This window comes from Salvelinus namaycush, chromosome 1 (assembly GCF_016432855.1).
Source record: "Salvelinus namaycush isolate Seneca chromosome 1, SaNama_1.0, whole genome shotgun sequence".
Classification (NCBI taxonomy): domain Eukaryota; kingdom Metazoa; phylum Chordata; class Actinopteri; order Salmoniformes; family Salmonidae; genus Salvelinus; species Salvelinus namaycush.
This window is the reverse complement of record NC_052307.1, coordinates 50,846,399-50,860,541: the sequence shown is the minus strand read 5'-3', so window position 1 is coordinate 50,860,541 and position 14,143 is coordinate 50,846,399.

The window sequence follows — 14,143 nt, the reverse complement described above, 5'->3', positions numbered from 1 at the left end:
ATATAGCAGCATGTTTGATTGTGCGTCAAAAATTTAGCATAGCAAGTTTGCATGAATGTCTGGTTATTAAATGGGTACGTAGTTCAATAGTAATATCTTATAAAACACTCTGGTGACAAACCCACTTTGCTGCGCTGTTTCCAATTGTCCACATTGCTGGAAGAACCTATTCAAGTAAGTAAATACATTCTGAAAATGTTTTTTTTTAACTATGTATTATTAGCTAACTAGCTACAGTGCAGGCTAACTCAAATGAGCTAGCTAGTTGCCAACACAAAACTGGCCCACAATATTCACCCTTCTTGATTTCCCCACAGTCCTGCAGTGTAAATTCAACCAACAGAGTGAAGATTTCCACTCATCGGTCGAAGTGGATGAACCAAATCATCTAAGTTTATACATTGGCACATCATGTGAGTTTGTGTGTGTAGTTTTGGGATGTGTTATGCTGTAATGGAACACTACATTGATTTGTGAGCTCTGGAGATCCACCTCCGACAGGCAGAGGCAACAATCACGGCGGGTTCGTCGCGTCGTCGGTTCACCCTGGCATTTCCATTCCTCTTCTGACATCAGAACTTGACGAACTGCTCACCATGAGTGATACCACGAGTGGACACAGAATACCAACTGAGATGGAACCCGAGGCAAATTTGGCTTACCAGTGAACCTCAGAGTATTCATCATGAATACTGTGTCAGAAGTTTCTGTCCATGAGTGATGCAACCTGAAGAAGCATTAAAGACAGAGTTAATGAGTACTTGAGGTGGCGGAGAAAGTCTGGACATGGCCTGCTCTCCCTTATCTAAGAAATGAAGCATACAGTAAATGTAGGCTACAGTAAACATCTCATTGTCCTGTTGGTATTTGGCACACTGCACAGTAGCCTAATAAACATGCATTTTGAAACAGTTTTGAAAATAAATAAAATCTAATTCAATAATATTTCTACCACTGGGGTGATGACATGCACAAATGCATGAGTGATTGATTGATATATATTGAAGTAGTCCTTTAGGCCAGTATGTAAGTTACTGTATGTTAAGACAGCTACAGTAAACAGGACTCATAGTCCTACAGCTCCATGTCATTTCAATAAAAGCCTTGAACCCACCGATCCCTTGAACCCACTATAACAGTAGGCCTACATTAAGATAAATATCATAAAAGACAAAAACTTACTGAGCATTTCATCCACAAAACACCATGAAAGTCTGATGTATGCTATGCATATTAACAGTAGAATAGCCAGGACTCAACGAGTAGCCTACCAATAGCCGCCAATCTAATAAATCAATTTAATAGACACAATCACAAACAAATCCATTAATATTTTACTTAGGAAGATCATTAAATAAAAAACATGATACTAAGACAAAATAACAGAATAGCATGTTTTAAGATGTATTTCGCTGTGCTATAGTAGCTGAAGGCTACACTGAAACAAATATTGCTTTGAATTTACTTAATTAAAATGTGTACATCGGTTCCACATAAATGAAACATGTTAGATAAGCACAATTTTTTCTTTTTCAGTTTACTTATTTTCTTTTTGTCAAGCAAATATAATTTGTTCAAGTAAATGCATTGTAATGGAATAGAATCAATTTAACATGATTGGGTTAAGCTAATTTTATTTCAATGAAATGTGTAGCTTCAAATGGATTTGATCATGTTCCCTAAACCTGATCACTACTTAATAATTAACATTATTTTATTGATGATATTACTCATAATTATGTAGAACTTTGTCCATAATTTATATGATGGACAAGGTTCTACATAATTATTCATGTAAGCACAAGATGAAATCCTGCCATTTTCTACCTTAGTGTTTGTATTTACACAAATGAATAGGGAAATAAAAAAGTACATGCTAAATATGTGGAACCAAGGAGCAAGAGACCATTTGCATCAGTGACTGAAGGCAAAAGGCATGTGTTTCAAAAATTATACTGTATTTTTTGTAACGGTTCAGCTCTTTGGAACGACAAATGTCCATTCACTGACATTCTGTGTTCAATGAATTGCACAGGTCTAAATCACAGTGCCGTAGGTTATATATATCTGTATTTAAAATCAAATAAAAGATTTGTCCTAACATTGATTGGTCACTCTCTCTAATGCATTTGTTACAAAATGAGGTAATCTTTCATAAGGAGTAACAGACAAAGAATGAGGTAGGTATGTGTGCATGTTCATTCTTTTGACGAAAAGTCACTCAAATGAAACTGACCTACTCAAAACACCAAAATATCTAACAAAATCACGATAGCTCCATCTTTGGACATGCTCATTCTGTTTTGAGTTTTTGTGAACAATCTAACAAGTTCAACATAAGTCAAACAGTGTGTGAAACACAACGTACAGTCTGAAACAACACACAACAAAACAGCTCACTGAAACAGCCTGTTTTTAAATGTAACAGCTTTGTTAGAAAGTTTGTCCCCATTCAGTTCCATAAAAACCTTCCGAAAGACTTCAAAGGTGTTAGCGGAGCTCAGTAGGGTAACTGAGGTTCATGGCATACATGAGGCTGAACAGCATTGCAACAGCAAATGCTACGTTGCCCAGATCCTGCAGCACCTTGACGCCTTCAAGGACAAACCCAGTGTCCTCTGGTTCCTCACTCGCGGCACGGTCTTTGATAATGTAGATTCCCACAGTAATGTCGTCAATGGCTGCCTTGGTGGACTCTTCATCCATGCCCTGAACAAGACACAAAGGCAAAACTTGTCAATCATACATCAATGATGTGTTTACAGTTAGGGACTCTAGATTGCAAAAAGTATAGCTCATGAAGCACAAGAGCATGATACAGACATAAAGTCAACTAAATCAAGAATTGCTGGTAATATTTGAACACCGCCTATTACAAGGCTAAAATTAAAAGTGGATCTAACAAAGATTTCCATTCTTTTCAGATTACATTTGAGACATAGCCAATTTGATCACTGTATTCAGCATTCATGCAAAAAAAAACATGGAGTCTATAATCTGAATAATACAATTCTGAATCAAAAAAAAATTAGAAAGTGCATCTAACCGCAGCCAATGAAATAAGATGGAAGACAGAGGAGATGACACAGTAATAGAATAGCTAGTGATAGAAAATGATGGTGACACGGAACAGGAGAGGAAGAAAAAGAAAAAGGAAGGAAGGAAGGAAACATACCACATATTCCCGAACAAGGTTTTCTGGGTCTTCACCCATATATACACACACACTCCCTTTATGATGCACTCTCGTCCGACATCTATGTTGCTATTCTAAGAAAAGAGAAGAAGGATTTGTTTAATTTGAAGTCAACGTTTGGTGTAGAACCACATATGAATGTGTCTTTTGAAGCATAAGGAATTCTTACATCAGCCATAGGTGCAATGATTGACGCAAGTCTTCTTCCCAGCTGTCCTCCTCTTTGGAACAACTTCAGGTGGTTATCTGAGTGTATATCAAGTTGAGAAAGACATTTGGACTGGAGTGGGGTTGTGGTGATTCTCTTCAACTCAGCATTGACCTGAAAATAGTAATTAAACAAATTAGATTTAAAAAATGCAGAAAGGAAAATATACTGGAGATGATCACACAAGCAGCAAACTAGAGGGTTTCCTATAGGGAGAGAAATAACTAGGCAGTCAGCACAAATGGTAATGACTCTGAATAAGGCTCACTTATGTGGCAAGCTGACGGAAAATAATATTCTACCTTCACCAACAAATCCCAGATAACATACCCAATAGTAACTTACCTCAATGATTTCAAAGAGCGCATGCCATCTTGCCGTGAAGTCCTCTACCATGGGTGCGTCACGGACAACTTCATGTCTCCTGTATACAAACATCTTCTCCATTTTGAACTTCACTGTCTCTTTGTTGTACATTTTTCTTCACATCGGACAGTGGAGCTTTCCCGCATGTCCTCGAGGCTCTCTTCTGTTTCTCCTGAGGGATATGTGGGGGAAAAGTTCACTTCTGCTCTCTTTGGCTTTTTAACACCATAGGCTGCACTTGACTTCCCTGCAGGTTTGTGCTTCAAGGAGTTTATCGTCACCTCTGGACATCCCAGTCTTCTCAGGCGAGTGCGGTAGTTTCCCAGTTTGTATATCTAACTGGTTTTCCATCCTCCACATACAGTGAAGGAACACTTCTCAGTCAGATTTTAGTAACCTCTATTGAGTGGACTTTACTTTGGTGCACAATTAAGGCATTCCAGGTCTTAAATTCATATGGACAGTCAATGTATGTACATGGGTATAGGACAGTACGGCCGTAATGTTGGTGCTTTAATGCTTTAACTTGTAATGATGCAAAAGTTGGGACCTACTTGACATCAATCCTGAACACCCCTTACACTTCCACATTCACACAACACTGAAAAAAAGAGAACAGAAATACCATAAGACTGACATTCGGAACAATTTTTTGTTGTCGCTATTAAAACAACCTCTAACAGTACTCACAAACACTATATAGCGTTTGAATGGGTAGACAAAGCAGCACAAATGTAGTAGGCAAACAAGGACCTGTAGATACACATTTTGTTCATGAAATTATTATTTTTTTCATGATGAAATGTGGAAGTGAAGTGGCCCAGGCCTTACTGAACACCTCCCAGAGGTCCTGTTACTCAGCAGGAATGGCGGAGAGGTCCGGGGCAACTTCCGAGCCCACAGGAAGATGTCCCGGGGAAGGCTGCGTTGACTTTAGGCAATGGGCGTGGCAGAACGGGCTTCGTTCAGTCCAGTCGAGGGAGTCCAGTCGAGGGATTGTGTTGCTGGAGCCAAGAGAATCCCAATACAACGGGAACCTGAGAAGACTTAATTAGCATGAATTGGATTGCCTCGTTGTGGTTCCCTGACACTCGTGGGTTGATGGGAGGGGTATTGTGGGCGACCCGGCCTATAGAGAGCCCGTCCAGCTCTCTAACATCCATGGGAATGGAGAGTGGCTGAGTGGGGATGCCCAGCTCGGATGACAGGGTAGCGTTCATAAAACTCTCATCTGCCCCAGAGTCGATGAGTAAACAGAGCGATTTTGACTGGTTCCCCAACAGCAGGATGGCATGGAAAGGGGTGCAAGTAAGGAGAGAGGAAAATGTATCTGTATGGCTCACCAGAGTACTCATCCCTACTGGTGAGCTTGGTCTTTTAGTGGACAGGAGGACAGAAAATGACCAGTAGTTCCGCAATACAGGCAACTCTTTGTGTGAAGCCGGAGTAGACTTTCGGCTGGGGACAGCCTACCTCTGCCTAGTTGCATCGGCTCGGGAAGAGGTGAATCGGCAGACTTCGGAGACTCTCAAGGGAACTCGGGTAGCCTCTGGTCATCTCGGCCACGGAGACGTCGGGGACTTCGGGTATGCCTCGGAGGCGAGGTGGAATTGGACCTCCTCTCCGGTAGTCGCCCATCGATCCAGATGGTCATGGCAATGAGCGAGTCGAGATCCGTCGGTAGTTCCCGGGCTGCTAGCTCGTCCTTCACTTCCTCTGATAATCCGTGCAGGAAGGTGTCAAACAGCGATTCCGTTTTCCAGACACTTTCAGCTGCCAACGTGCGGAAATCCACCCCATAGTCTGCCACACTGCGGGAGTCTTGCTGAAGCTGGAGTAACTTCCGGGCAGCCTCTCTCCAGGGCAATGGAGAATCGAAAACCTTCTTCACCTCCGCCACGAACTCCTCCAGACTGAAGCATACTGCCGACTGTTGTTCCCACGCGGCCGTAGCCCAGGCGAGAGCCCTCCCGGACATCAGCGTGATGAGGTACGCTATCTTCAAGTGGTCCGGCGGGAAGGAGGAGGGCTGCAGCTCGATGATGAGAAAGCGAGTAACGCCTGACAGTTTCCCGACTCTCCAGCGAAGCGTTCCGGGGTTCTCTGGAAACCGGGGTGGCCGTGCTGCTAACAGCTGCGTTACTGAGGGGGGCAAGAGGTTACCGTCGTGGTAGACTGCCTGACTGACAACCCGCGGAATTGTCTGAGGGGTCTGGAACCCCTCCGTAAGACAATGGAACAAATCCTCACGCCTTCCAATGGTGTCTCTTTGGAAGGAGACAGCATTGTGGCTCTGGTCCGAGTCTGCTGGGTCCGTTATGGCCAGTTCATACTGTCAAGACTCAGGAGAAGACCCAGACAGTTTCAAAGTAACAAACGTTTATTACAAAAACAGGAGGGCGACAGGTCAAGGGCAGGCAGAGGTCAGTAATCCAGAGCAGAGTCCGAAAGGTACAGAACGGCAGGCAGGCTCAGGGTCAGGGCAGGCAGAATGGTCAAAACCGGGAAAACTAGAAAACAGGAACTAGAGAAAGACATGAGCACAAGAAAAACGCGGGTAGGCTTGACCAAACAAAACGAACTGGCAACAGACAAACAGAGAACACAGGTATTAAATACACTGGGGGTAAATGGGGAAGATGGGTGACACCTGGTTGTAGTTATTATAGGAATTGTTGGACTATTTCTCTCTATACCATTTGTATTTCATATACCTTTGACTATTGGATGTTCTTATAGGCACTATAGTATTGCCAGCCTAATCTTGGGAGTTGATAGGGCTTGAAGTCATAATCAGCGCAATGCTTGAAGCACAGTGAAGAGCTGCTGGCAAACGCAGGAAAGTGCTGTTTGAATAAATGCTCACGAGCCTGCTGTTGCCTTCCACCGCTCAGTCAGACTGCTGTATCAAAAATCAAATCATAGACTTAATTATAATATAATAAACACAGAAATACGAGCCTTAGGTCATTAATATGGTCAACAATATGGAAAACAAAATGTTTATTCTTTCAGTGAAATACGGAACCATTCCATATTTTATCTAACAGGTGGCATCCCTAAGTCTAAATATTGCTGTTACATTGCACAACCTTCAATGTTATGTCATAATTATGTAAAATCCTGGCAAATTAATTACGGTCTTTGTTAGGAAGAAATGGTCTTCACACAGTTCGCAATGTGCCAGGCGGCCCAAACTGCTGCATATACCCTGACTCTGCTTGCACAGAACGCAAGAGAAGTGACACAATTTCCCTAGTTAAAAGAAATTCATGTTAGCAGGCAATATTAACTAAATAATATTTTAAAAAATATACTTGTGTATTGATTTTAAGAAAGGCATTGATGTTTATGGTTAGGTACACATCGGTGCAACGACAGTGCTTTTTTCGCGAATGCGCTTGTTAAATCATCACCCGTTTGGCGAAGTAGACTGTGATTCGATGATAAATTAACAGGCACCGCATTGATTATATGCAACGCAGGACAAGCTAGATAAACTAGTAATATCATCAACCATGTGAAGTTAACTAGTGATTATGTTAAGATTGATTGTTTTTATAAGATAAGTTTAATGCTAGCTAGCAACTTACCTTGGCTCCTTGCTGCACTCGCGTAACAGGTGGTCAGAGAGAAATTTTTTCAAACTTTGACAGTGTTACTAGAGACATTTCGGTTGCAATGACTAACTTCATAATTGATTTCGATCAGAGGTACTATAGGATGCACAAGAAGGACATGGTTCTCCCGAATGCAGTGTTAGCTTTCAAGTTGCTAGATACTGCCTGTCTGGATGGTAGGGAGAAACAGTTGGCTTTGACTGTTTGTACTGTGCTGACTTTTGCGTCAATGAAGTAGGCACTAAAAGGATTTTGGGTGAAAACTGTCGCGCTAATAACAGATGGAATGCAAGTGAGTGACGCAGCATATTACACTGAGCAACAGCGAAAAGCCGCCAACAAGTCACATTCAAGACAACCAGACGAGGGCGCCATTGCCCGGCACAAATCCACTGGACTGGTATGTCAGGCCCGCCACAGGAGTCGCTAGTGCGTGATGGGACAGGAACATCCCTGCCGGCCAAACCCACCCCTAACCAGGACGACGCTGGGCCAATTGTGCGCCGTCTCGGTCGCGGCCAGGTGCGACAGAGCCTGGACTCGAACCAGGTTCTCTAGTGGCACAGTGGCCTTAGACCACTGCGCCATTCAGGAGGCGGCAGTTATGAGACATGCCAATAATACAGCAAACCTAAGCCCAGACCAGCTGTTGTTTTACCACTGGCTTCCAAGTACAATGAAACAGTGGCTGTAGATCTACATGAGCTAGGACCAAGTGTGTGGTACTGTAACGGTTTTCTTCCACGGGTGAAGGAGAGGACCAAAGTGCAGCGCGGCTAGTGTTAAACATGTTTAATAAAGAACAAGTAAAACACTACAAACAACAATACAAAATAACAAATGTGCAAAAACCGACACAGACCTATCTGGTGCAGACAATCACAGAGACAGGAAACAAACACCCACAAAATCCCAACACAAAACAAGCCTCCTATATATGATTCTCAATCAGGGACAACGATTACCATCTGCCTCTGATTGAGAACCATATTAGGCTGGACATAGAAACAGACAAACTAGACACACAACATAGAATTCCCACCCAGCTCACGGCCTGACCAACTAAACACATACAAAACAACAGAAAACAGGTCAGGAACGTGACAGGTACCTTCACATAATCAACCACTTCACACGCTTCAGTGCTGGAAGCATTGTGAATACAAGGAAACCCAGTGAAATCATCAAGCACTTCATTCATTCCTGGATAAGTGTGCACGGCCCGCCCCAGAAATTGTACAGTGACAATGGAGGAGAATTCAATAATAATTAAATAAGAGAAATGGCAGAGAAATTCAACATGGAAGTAAAGACAACTGCTGCATACAGTCCACGTAGCAATGGACTTCTGGAGAGACATAATCAAACACTCACAGAGATCATGCTGAAAGTGAAGCAAGACAATGGATGTTACTGGAAAACAGCTCCTAGATTGGGCTTTGATGGCAAAAAACTCAATGCACAATGTTCATGGCTACAGCCCATACCAACTTGTATTCGGGAAGAACCCTAATCTTCCCTCTGTACAGGTTGACAAGCCATCAGCACTAGAAGGGACCAGTGTGAGTGCATGGGTGGGACAGCACCTTTCAGTAATACATGCAGCGAGAATTCTTCAGAGAGAATTATCTGGGCTCTATGTAAACAGCTTCAACCCACAGATGAGAAGTATGAGACTGGAAACAAAGTGTACTACAAACGAGTTGACTGTCAAGAGTGGAAAGGACCAGGAGTAGTCACTGGCCAAGACTGTGTGGCGATTTTTGTGAGGCACGGAGGCACCATTGTTAGGGTATCAACAAGATGGAGGGGCTGTTGCTGAGAATCAGCCTCCTACTGAAAATGACAAAAAGGACACATTAACAGACACAAACATACCAGATGTCACATCCAATGATATGGACACTGCAACTGACACAGGAAATGGAGCAGAGACCTTCAACCATGACACAGGTAATACTGTTGAGGGTTCAAATTAGGGAAATGTTCACCATCAGCCACATGTGTTAAGACAACATGGTTGTTCCAGTCTGACAACTGGACAAACTGTTAAATACCCATGCTGTGATCACAGAGAGACGTCGTAAATTCCTGAGAATCTCCTCATGGCCAAACAGTATTAGGGAGAGGGTAAACTTTCAGGACAAAGAGGTTTCTTCCACCTCACAGAACTTGAGGTACGAACGGATTTCATGTTCCGGAGGAGGTATGGAAGATCGGTGAAGAGTCCAGCTATTAACATGTCCGTTTGTCCCCATGTGGGAAACTCATGAGAGACTGTGGGACTACATTACCATACCGCTGTTTATATAATAACCTCAGATATGAAGTTTACATCTGTTTGTTGTATAAAATTAATGAGTGAGTATGATACTGTTTGTATAATTGTGTAATATGATTTTGGACTGTTTAATGAAGAAAAATACAAATCCCTTTTGTATTTGAACTAAATCCAAGGACCGCCCCTGAGCCCAGTACGGGTCAGACATCCAAGGACAGCCCCTTCCTGCTATCTGAATAAAAACCAACTCTGAGAAATTATCATTAGACCATGTTTTTCTCCATATGGGGAGAACGAAGGTTAAGTACCATTGCTGAATCTTTAACCATACCACGTGGTTAAACTCTTAGACGAATAAGAACAAGTCTTTGATATTGACTACTAGTCTGCAGCTAGGAATTCGGTATCATTGAACGCGAAGAAAGACAACCGCCGAAACATCCATTCTATAACGAATGTCACTCTGAACTATCCACAATAACCAGGACAGAGACCGACGACTCTCCAACAAAACTAACTTCTCTCCAACGATCAAGACGACACACCGAGCGTAAATATATATATATAGATTGCAATTGTTCCCGAATGAGTGAGCGTTCATGTGTAAAGGAGTAGCATGTCAATTGTTATAGTTATGAACTCTGTGGTGACTACTGAGTCGACCCCCAACTTTCCCTTTGTCTAACAAGCCGCCATGCCGGTTCAGCCCACTAGGGCATATTTCTCCCATCATTTTCATGTAACCATTTTTAAGTTTGTTTGTTTGTTTGTGCATTTCTGTGAATTAATTAGTTAGTAATAAATAAATGATTTAAGACAATTGATGTATGGATGACTCATAGTGAAGACTGGGTTCGTGCAGATAACCAACAATTTACGATGTTTGGAATGAGACTAACGTGAGGTAAAAATAAATAAATCATTAATCAGAAGACTATTGATCAGATATGAAAATATCTGAAAGGTTATATTGGGAAATTATAACTTTGTAATCTGACTACTTTCCCTGGTGCCCTCGAATTCATAGTTAATTAGTTACGTTATTACTCAGTTGATCACGTAATCCCTAATTACAGGAATCTTTGATAAAAACTATAAGTCTTCAATTTAATGATAGCAAAGACACGACACCACACACAGCAACAGTCATTGGAGGAGCAGGAAAAGCCAAAGGAAAACACCAGAACTGGTACAACTTGCAGTACTCTGAACCAGCTACACTTTCTGGTCATCTGACCTGTCACTTGTAGATAATCGCAGAATTGAACCAATGGAAAACTGAGAAAAACAGAATGACATTCAAAATTATGATGTACTTGAAACAAAGGACGTGTCATTTGATTCAGCTAAACTAGATGAGCTCAGTAATTGGAGGAACGATTGAGTGTTTGAGGAAGTCAAAGACATTGGCCCAAAAATGTGTCTCAACAAGGTGGGTGTGTACCCTTAAAGAATCCTTAACTGGAATAGTGCCAAAAGCACGTCTAGTTGCTAGAGGTTTTGAGGAGCTGGCTGCTAAACAACTCCCAAGACTCACCGACATCTCAGAGTCACTCAGATTGCTGCTGACAGTGATCATACAGAAAAAATGGAAACTTCATTCCATAGATATCAAATCTGCATTTTTGCAGGGAACAGAGCTGTCAAGGGACATTCACATACGACCTCCGCCTGAAGCTAAGAGCGAAGGAACACTGTGGAAACTAAAAAAGTGTGCGTATGGCCTGGCAGATGCATCACTCTACTGGTACAACAAAGTCAAGGCAACAATGCTGAGTATAGGTGGGAAAATGTCACAAGTGGATCCTGCAGTCTTCTATTTTCTTGATCAAAACAACAGTGTGACTGGAGTACTTGTCTGTCATGTTGATGACTTAATCTGGGGTTGTTTACAGAACTTTGCTACAACTGTGATTCCACACCTCAAAGCTGTTTTCCTGGTCGGCCACAAAGGAACAGCTTGCTGACTAAAATGGAAACATCCGGTCTTGTGCTCCTAAAGGCACTCAGTAATGGTAAGTGTCAGCTTATGTAATAAAAAATAAAAACTTTGTCACACACCCCATTTGTAATGGGGAACTTAAATAATACTTGGGACATTTAATTATTTTGTTGATGTTTTTTGTCTTTAAAGAAAAGTGGGAGATTGTTAAGTTCATGTTTTAAGTATCCCTATATTTCTGTTATTATGGTGCCATCACTCTGTTATTAGTACGCCTGGGCAGTAGTCTCACTGGTTGATGGACCTGGTTTGAGTGTGATGGCGACTATGTACTGTGGTTTCACAGTGAAGTAAACATTGTTAAACTGGAACCTAGTCGTTGTGTCATTTTGAGTTAACAATAACACATATTCAACTGCCAATGTACTGTTGTTCCCTTCAGTTGGTATACATTATCATTTTCATTCCATTTAATTACATTGTTTCGTTTACCTTAATTTGCTTCCTCTGTAAACGCCGTCACGGCCAGGTGTTTGTTGCTGAGGATCATTAGTAACAGTTGATTTTAAAAATACAAATATACATAGGCTAATTAAATCGTTTAGGAGTGGAGAGCAGACCAAGCATTAACAGTTTAAATGCGAAGCATGGCGTAATACTTAGCTGTGTCATCGCAGAGTTCCATGGTTAGTGCAGGCAATAGACGAGGGTATAGTCTACCATTGTACACTATTCTCCCTATTATAACTATACAGTTGAAGTCGGAAGTTTACATACACCTTAGCCAAATACATTTAAACTCAGTTTTTCACAATTCCTAACATTTAATCAGAGTAAAAATTCCCTGTCTTAGGTCAGTTAGGATCACCACTTTATTTTAAGAATGTGAAATGTCAGAATAATAGTAGAGAGAATGATTTATTTCAGCTTTTATTTCTTTCATCACATTCCCAGTGGGTCAAAAGTTTACATACACTCAATTTGTATTTGGTAGCATTGCCTTTAAATTGTTTAACTTGGGTTAAACGTTTTGGGTAACCTTCCACAAGCTCCCCACAATAAGTTGGGTGAATTTTGGCCCATTCCTACTGACAAAGCTGGTGTAACTGAGTCAGGTATGAAGGCCCCCTTGCTCGCACATGCTTTTTCAGTTATGCCCACAAATTTTCTATAGAATTGAGTTCAGGGCTTTGTGAAGCCACTCTAATACCTTAACTTTGTTGTCCCGAAGCCATTTTGCTACAACTTTGGAAGTATGCTTGGGGTTATTGTCCATTTGGAAGACCCATTTGCGACCAAGCTTTAACTTCCTCACTGATGTCTTGAGATGTTGCTTCAATATATCCACATAATTTTCCTACCTCATGATGCCATATATTTTGTGAAGTGCACCAGTCCCTCCTGCAGCAAAGCACCCCCACAACATGATGCTGCCACCCCCATGCTGCACGGTTGGGATGGTGTTCTTCGGCTTGCAAGCATCCCCCTTTTTCCTCCAAACATAACGATGGTCATTATGGCCAAACAGTTCTATTTTTGTTTCATCAGACCAGAGGACATTTCTCCAAAAAGTACGATCTTTGTCCCAATGTGCAGTTGCAAACCCTTTTTTATGGCTGTTTTGGAGCTTTGGCTTCTTCCTTGCTGAGCGGCCTTTCAGGTTATGTCGATATAGGACTCGTTTTACTGTGGATACATATACTTTTGTACCTGTTTCCTCCAGCATCTTCACAAGGTCCTTTGCTGTTGTTCTGGGATTGATTTGCACTTTTCGCACCAAAGTACGTTCATCTCTAGGAGACACAACGCGTCTCCTACCTGAGCGGTATGACGGCTGCATGGTCCCATGGTGTTTATACTTGCGTACTATTGTTTGTACAAATGAACGTGGTACCTTCAGGCATTTGGAAACTGCTCCCAAGGATGAACCAGACTTTTTTTGAGGTCTTGGCTGATTTCTTTTGATTTTCCCATGATGTCAAGCAAAGAGGCACTGAGTTTGAAGGTAGGCCTTGAAATACATCCACAGGTACACCTCTAATTGACTCAAATGATGCCAATTAGCCTATCAGAAGCTTCTAAAGCCATGACATCATTTTCTGTAATTTTCCAAGCTGTTTAAAGGCACAGTCAACTTAGTCTATGTAAACATCTGACCCACTGGAATTGTGATAGTGAAATAATCTGTCTGTAAACAATTGTTGGGAAAATTACTTGTGTCATGCACAAAGTAGATGTCCTAACCGACTTGCCAAAACTATAGTTTGTTAACAAGAAATCTGTGGAGTGGTTGAAAAACTAGTTTTAATGACTCCAACCTAAGTGTCTGTAAACTTCTGACTTCAACAGTATGTACACCAATCTTCCAACATTACCATGGGTTAAAGAACTGAATGTGGTAATTTTCAGAAAGAATCAAACCACTTTTCTTTCATGCATAAAAGGCTCTCCAAACCTTTTTATGATTCATAAATACTTTCCTAACCCTAAATAAATATACAAGATCAGAGTATTTTGAAATCTACCAATT